Genomic DNA, 7,802 nt, shown 5'->3' with positions numbered 1-7,802 from the left:
GTTCTCCGGGCTCCCCTTGGATTCCTCAAAACTAAGAAATTGGGCTTTTATACAAGCGGTACATTTTTCAATTTCTTAGAAAGAGTAAGACGTAGATTATATGCTGCTGACAGCAAAGCAGGAATGGTAATGCTCGAACCCTACTAAGTTTGTGATGAGACAGAAGAGGGCCCAACGTGGTAGGGCTGATGGCTGGCCCTGGTGACCTCTGTTTCTCTGTTGAATGGGCAGAAAGTACAGCCTTGGGGGCTTGAGGGGCTTTATTACTTTCCACATAGTATCCACAGGCATGGTAAAGAACTCTGAGCCTCAGTTTTTTCCTCTGTTTTATGGGGATAATAATACCTGCCCCATGGAACTGGATACACAGCAGGTGTCACAAATGACAGTCCCCACCTCCACACTGTGTGTCAGGTATAGTGGTCCGTAACGGATGGGTTTATGAATTGTGCCTTCTTCCTCCCTGTTGAAAAGTAGAATATTTGCTTGTCTCTTTTCTTTTATCATATATCAAGTAGTTATGAAGCTTAAGAAGCCCTTACCCCTTTTCTGTATTACTGTGAGGAAGCAGATTATCTGCAGTAAATGCCCCGTGTCCATTTCCACATTTCCCAATCAGGCACGTGGTTTTGATAAATGACTTCCTAAGTCCTGAAGGGATTAGGTGTAGGCCTAAAAGAAACCAAACAATTGAATTTTGATGGATTGTCCCAGCATTGTCCCACAGCATTGTCCCAGGAGTTGGAGAGGTTCCTGACATCTGCTTCTGACCGTGGACAAATTCAACATCACCGTTTCACTGCAGAATGATGGGGGGGGTTGGTTTTCCTGGCCGTCTTGCCTGCCCATGATATGCTGACCAGTTAAGATAGCAATATTCCTTCTCTCTATGCCATATTTTTGTTTCTCTGCTTCCCGGGCATGTGAATGGAGCATGCTGGGAAGGTGCAGAGTGCAGGCAGTGATGGCTGCCAGCCCTCTGTTACCACCTTGTCTATTAGAGTGACGTGTGTTGTATCTTTCCACTGAAAAGACTTGCTTTTAGCACCTGAGAGTGAGCAGCCTTACAACCTTTGCCTGTAGTTTTCTACCCTAAGTTCTTACTGTGTTCATGAACACGCTGGCTGAGAAATCCGTTGGCGGGCCGCTGTGGGTCAGGACAGTGACCACCTCTCCACCTGGAACCCCACAGGACAACGCCTCTTCTCAGCCGGCCTTGGCCTGTGTCCCTCTCCTGTGCTGAGCCGCAGGCAGCTCTTGCCTACATTCGATCGTGCTTGAATTTTGATTCAAAGTTGGCACAGTTATTTTACTCTTTTTTTAGCCCAGAAACATGGTATAAACTTGTAACTTCTGAAAATAGTATCCATCCCAGTTACTCAAAACAGTTTCATAAGTCATAGAATCCTGTTTCTTGGGATGTTCCTTATTTGTCAGGTTGCAAACCCTAGAGTTAATTTAACGTTGCCGAAAAAGAGGTGCTCCGTAGATTTCCTTTTTGAGGACATAGCCCTTCTTTGCTAGACTTCAGGATCTGTGCTTCCTAGAATTCACTGGTGATTTTGGGCAGTGAGCTATAGAGAATAACCCAAAGTGTATGTTTGTTCTTTTTATGGACTTAGCACAATTAGTCTTTGGGGGAGGTCCCCACTTTGGTATGTGTATGACAGTTATGATACTTGTGATAAAGACGTGAGTCACCCTTTTCTTTCAAAAATAGCTAGAAGGGTATGAAGTGAAATGGAAGAGTTCTGGGTCTCCATGGTGCTTCTTCCTAGAGGTATTCAGCGTAAATAACTTTTGTGTCTCTTTCTAGGTATTTTTCCACACAATTATAAATCTATACATATGCCTCACACAGCTACACATACACACATACTACACACACAAATAGCACATGTATCTATTTTTAATTTTTAAAAAGATTTTATTGACTTATTTTTAGAGAGGGGAAGGAGGGGGAAAAGGGGAGAGAAACATCGATGTGCAAGAGAAACATCAGTCTGTTGCCTCTCGCGTGCCCCCAACTAGGGACCCAACCTGCAAGCCACGTGCTCTGACTGAGAATCAGACCTGCTGTTTTTCAGTTTGCGGGACGACACCCCACTTACTGAGCTTCACCAGTCAGGGCTATATCTGCTTTCTAGAAATACAGCTAGAACTTTACCACACATACCATTTTTTATCTTGCTCTTTTCACTTCATGCTATACCACGGCATCTTGCTGAGTTGGTACGTGTAAGCCTCGTGTTGTTAGTGTTTGCACAGTTTTGCATGTCATCACTGAACCATCATTTCCTTGACATGATGTCTGTCCCTGAGCGTTTAGGTCGGTACCACTTGGTTACACTCTCAGTCTTGGCTCTCCATGTACATATCCTACCCAGTGCAGTTGGTGAGTGAATGTTCTCATTAATTGAATTGTATCTTCAGAGCTATATTGCTGTGTTTTAAATATTAGTTCACATTTATGGTTGAGTAACTAATGACTAAGTAACAAAAGACTCCCTTAAAAATGTGCAAGAAGTACTTATAGGGGACGGCAGTGCTATGGAAACCAGTTTAAGTTAGGTTACTCTTATTATTTGCTGAGAATTAATTCATGGTAAAATACCATGAGGGAATTCATGGTATATACCATGAGGGAATTTAAGGGGGTGGCATTTTTAATGAGTTGCTATAGTGGCACATAAATCTCTGGGGGGTTCTTCCAGAGGTGGAACGAAGAAGAATAGTTTTTCCTAAGAGGAGGTGAGAAATGTCGGGGGTGGATTTTTCTTTCTAACACTGTGTTCATAAGTGATTAAGTGAAGACTTAAAAAAAATCTCTGAAGAACTAGATGCCTGACTAAACAGTAGAAAGGACGTGGACGTACATGTTTGCACAAAATAGACTACCCATTTTAATTCCGTGAAATGAAAAGCTGTATCTCTGTTTCTCTTTGTGGGCCCATCCTTATGGGCAGGTGTCTGATCAGCAGCGTCCATGCAGGAGAAAGCTGTCTGTTTCACACGAGGTGGGCTCTGGCGCCACAGCCCAGCTTGCCCCTGAGGGGGCTCCCACTCTGCTACCAACAACGGCCCAGTGCAGTTGGCCCTTGGCAGCTCCTGCTCCCGGACACGTTTTCTTCTGACTGCTGTCATCCTCCACCTTGTACCGCCATCTTTCCTCATTGGTGCAGAGAACTCGGGTATTTATTCTCCACCAGCAGTTCTCAACCAGGGCAAATTTGTCCCCAGGGGACCTCTGGCAATGTTTGGAGACATTTGGTTGTCACAGCTGTGGATGTGCTACTGGCACCGAGGAGGCAGAGGCAAGCATGTCGCTAAACATCCCACACTGCGCAGAACAGCTCCTCCCTTCCCGTATGTCGATTTCTGGAGCGCGTTCTCTGTGTAGCTCCCGCCCGCTTCTCCAGGATTCTGCTTCACGAATTCCAGGCACCTCAAACTTTGGTCTCTGTCCCCTCAGTGAGGAGACAGCTGTCCCCTGCTTGGATTCCCCCTCCTTTCACTATGGACCAGAAAGTACCTCCAAGCAGATAGCTGGGGCAATCTTGCTGTTCCCCTTTTCTCGGGGATCAAAATCCTTATACTGCCTGTGTTCAGTATCTGAAAGCAGTTGTTTCATACATTTGTCTGCCTTTCTAGTTGGTCACAGCAGAAAGTCTGGCACCAGTTACTTCGTCATCGCTAGAGGCTAGTTATTATTTACTTGGATGTTTTCCTCTCAGTATTTTTCTGTAGTAAATAAAGACAGAAATCCTGTGCCCATTTTATAGATTAGATGTCACAGAGTTGCCAAGAGTGAGAAAGAGACTTGAAATCACAAAGCATGTCGGCGGGATGGCAGGAGCCATGGATCACATGATCTGACCTTTGCCTCATTAAACTAAACCCACCTGCAGACAGAAGTGTGCCTGTGTGCACCACTGGGACCGCTGGCAGAGAGCAAAGAAACAGGAAAGAAGACAGAAAAAAAAACCTGGTAAAAAAAATGAGGTAGAGGAAAGCTCTGCAGCCGTACATTAGGAGAGAAACTCGGGGTAGCTATAACCCCCCAAAGCTGCATCCGATATCTGTCACCTAATAAGATATCGAACTAATAGCCGCTAGTTACTACCCCCTACCACTGTGCTGAGAGCCTTCCATGCATTATCTCATTTAATCTCCTTTCTCCACCTAAAAAAGAAATTATTATCCATATTTTACAGATCAAGAAACTGAGGCTCGGGGAGGCAAAGATATCTGCCCAGAGAAAGAGCTGATCCGCTGCAGTGTGCGGATTTGCCCTAGTTCCGCAGGAAGCTTGTGCTCTTCCATTGTGGTTTCCCATCAGGCCTTGCCGCTTCCTGGCTCATTTCTGTTGACTTTCCTAATATTTTGCACCTCATTCCACTCCTTCAGGGCTACCACTTACTTTCTTCTGACTTTAAGACCAGTACTGCTCATTGAAGGAGAACTGGAAAATACAGAACATTAGAAGGAAGAAAAAATCATCTATTATATTACCCTTGTCTGTCATTTCCAGTCCCTGACTCAGCCTGTCAACTTTAATGCTCACCTTTAGGACTGCTTTGCCTTCATCAAATACAGTAGGTTCTCAGTGGATTTCAGGCACCGCGGGAATTACACATTCTAAGCCACACATTTGGGTGTGTGCCTGAAGAACTGCTGGATTTCAATGGATACACAGTGAGGACCCGATAGTCTTTCTAAGTGTCTCAGGCATGTGCTAAGTTACGTTCCGCGGCCCTTTCAGCTCTGCGCGCCATGCTACACCCCGCAGATACCCTTTGATTGAATGAAAGACCTTCAGAGATGGAAAGTAAATTCAGTTCATTTATTCATCAAGTATTCACTGAGCCCCTACTATGTGCCAGGCACTGTGCTAGCTCCTGGGGTGAAGCATGAGCGAGAGGCAGTCTCTGCCCTCTTGGCATTTGCCATCCCGTGATAGAAAACCCCAGAAACCGACTTCTGAAATGTTCCAATTAGAAGACATTCTCCCACAATGATGCTTTCATGAGGCAAACTCATCGTTGTTTGTCATGAGGAGGCTTAAAAAGAGCAGTTGCGAGAGACCAGGTGAAGTTCCTCAAATGAAGAAGGAGAAACATTACTGCAGCTGTTGTCGGAGCACGGCTTAGCCAGCCACCATGCTGTCTCACAGCAGGGAGGTTCCATCTGTGTCCTTTGCTCTCGGTTTCTTTTCATCTCCGGGTTTGATGTCCAAGCCTTAGCTGGGGCCTTTGATTGTTAGTGTTCTGGAGAAGGAGGCCAGGGACAGCAGAGCCAGCCAGGCTGTACCGAGAGCCTGATGTGCTGTGGCCCTAGATCAGGCGCTGACTGAGAGCTCACGGAGGATTGCAGCAGACCGCACAGGGAGCCTGCTGGGAGCGCAGCTCGCCTGCAGCCCCATAAAATAAAGAGTTTCCAGTTCTTTGAAGTACAGTTTGCTTGGGTATTGAACGTTATGGCAGCAATTTGTAATCCTTTGAAAAATCTTTTACTAAGTTTTTTCTTTTTCTATTTATTGATTTGAGAGAGAGAAGAACATCAACTTGTTTTTTCACTTATTTATTCATTCATGGGTTGATTCTTGTGTGTGCTCTGACCAGGAATCAAACCCACAACCTTGGTTTACCAAGACAATGCTCTAACCAACTGAGCTACCCAGCCAGGGCTTTTACTATCTAAGTTTAATCATCTGAGAAAATGAAAAATTATGGATCCATCAATCACAAATATATTAAATAAGGGGCTTTAAAATCATGTGGAAGTCTTTGACCAACATTTTTTTAACCTCTAAAATATCGTTTGGTACACACTTCGTTATAACATACTGGATATTGAGGGATAGTGAGCTTAGTTTTTCTTTGGGAATAATAACAAATTACCCCCAAACCTAGTGGCTTAAAACAACAAGCACTCATGATCTTACAGTTTCTTGGGGTTGGAAATCTAGGGACGGCTTAGCTGGGGTGTTCTGGGCTCTCTCATGGGGTTGCAGTCAAGTTGAAGCCTTGACTGGAGCGAGTGGATCTGCTTGCAAAAAGGTTCACTCACGGGACTCTTGGCTGGAGCCCTCTGTTCTCACACAGGTCTCTCCCCAGGCCCACTGGGTGTCCTCAAGACCTGGCAGTTAGCTTTCCTCAGAGTGAGTCACAAGACTGGTAATCATTCATCCCACAGGGATCAGTGCCCACGTGAGGATACAGTGCGGGTACCAGGTGTCATCTCGTTGTTTTAATTTGCATTTCTTTCCCAATACAATGTATAAAATGTATCATTTTAACCACTTTAAAATACACAGTTCAGTGGCATTAAGTACATTCACATTGTTGTGTAGCCATTATCATAATTCATCTCTAGAACTCTCTAGAATTTTTTCATCCTCCCAAACTGAAACTCTGTACCCTTAAAGACTAACTCCTCACTCCCCTCTTCCCTGGTAACCACCAGTCTACTTCCTGCCTTTATGGATAAAATGCAATATATGTATACATATGTATATATATACACACACATACATACATATATATGGGCATATATATACACACATACACACATAACATATTTATATGTATTGGCCATTCACATTTCTTTACCTGTGAATTCTTTGAAAGTGTCCTTGGTCTAGTCTCCCTGTTGGGATATTAGCATTTGTATCACTGAGTAGGGAGAATGCACAGGAAAACAGAGTGAACAGATCAAGGATTGTTTAGTTTTTTAAAGATTTTATTTATTTATTTTTAGAGAAAAAGGAAAGGAGGGAGAAAGAGAGGAGGAGAAATATCTATGTGTGAGAGAAACATCAATGGGTTGCCTCTCACATGTGCCCTGACCAGGAATTGAACCAGCAACCTTTTGGTTTGCAGACCATTGCTCAATCTGCCGAGCCACACCAGTCAGATCAGATTTGTAGCTTTTTAAGCATTATTTAAAAGATTAGTGATTTTTTCCTGCCTAATCTTGATTCCTGAAAAATTTGCCGCCTTTTGCCCTCTCCTGGCTGCTAAATCAGATTCTGTCCTTAGAAATGGGCATGGAATTTATTTTCAGCCTTATTGAGGAATAAGTGGCATTAAATATTGTAGATATTTAAAGTGTACGACCTGATGATTTGATTTACATATATATTGTGAGGTAATTACCAAGATCAAAATAAATAACACACCCATTACTCACATGGTTAATTTTTGTGTGTGTGTGGCAAAAATGGTTAAAGATCAGAAAGTACCTTTGGCTTATAGTGCTTCTACAATAATGAAACCAAAACTAGAATAACAAAACTAATAAGTTAACAGCATCAATTTGATGTTAAGCAGTGTATTGTTTGGGTGAAAGTAAATGGGAGCTTACAACATGGATGTGACCCCGCAATGGCAATCAGTCAGTCAGTCACCTCCCCCCCAAAAAAGGAGAGGGGAAGAAAAGGAATGGGCTCGATTGGCAGTTGTAAGGCACTTAGTTTCTGCCTCTTCTGAGGATCACCCAAGAGCCTACGTAGCCTTGCTTCCTGCGTCTGATTTTAGAAAACAGCAGGAAAAGAACATTCTCATTCCCCTACCACCTGCCTCTGTGCCCCGTGCCCCCGTCTGTTACAGTGGACGAGTTGTCTTTGCTGCTATTTAAGGCCGATCCCTCGACTTGTGTGCAGTCCCCTCTCTTCTCTCCTCCATCATGGACATGACACCTCCAATTATCTCCTCTCTCCTGACTTACTGATTTCTTCCTTTTGGCAGGCTTATTCTTAGGCTTATTCTTATTCTTATGCTGTAATACCTCCCATCTTAAAA

The sequence above is a fragment of the Sturnira hondurensis genome, unplaced genomic scaffold (assembly GCF_014824575.4).
Source record: "Sturnira hondurensis isolate 20B ecotype Veracruz unplaced genomic scaffold, ASM1482457v3 Scaffold0007401, whole genome shotgun sequence".
Taxonomy (NCBI): Eukaryota; Metazoa; Chordata; class Mammalia; order Chiroptera; family Phyllostomidae; genus Sturnira; species Sturnira hondurensis.
The sequence above is the reverse complement of the archived record's forward strand: the minus strand, read 5'-3'. Positions refer to the sequence as shown.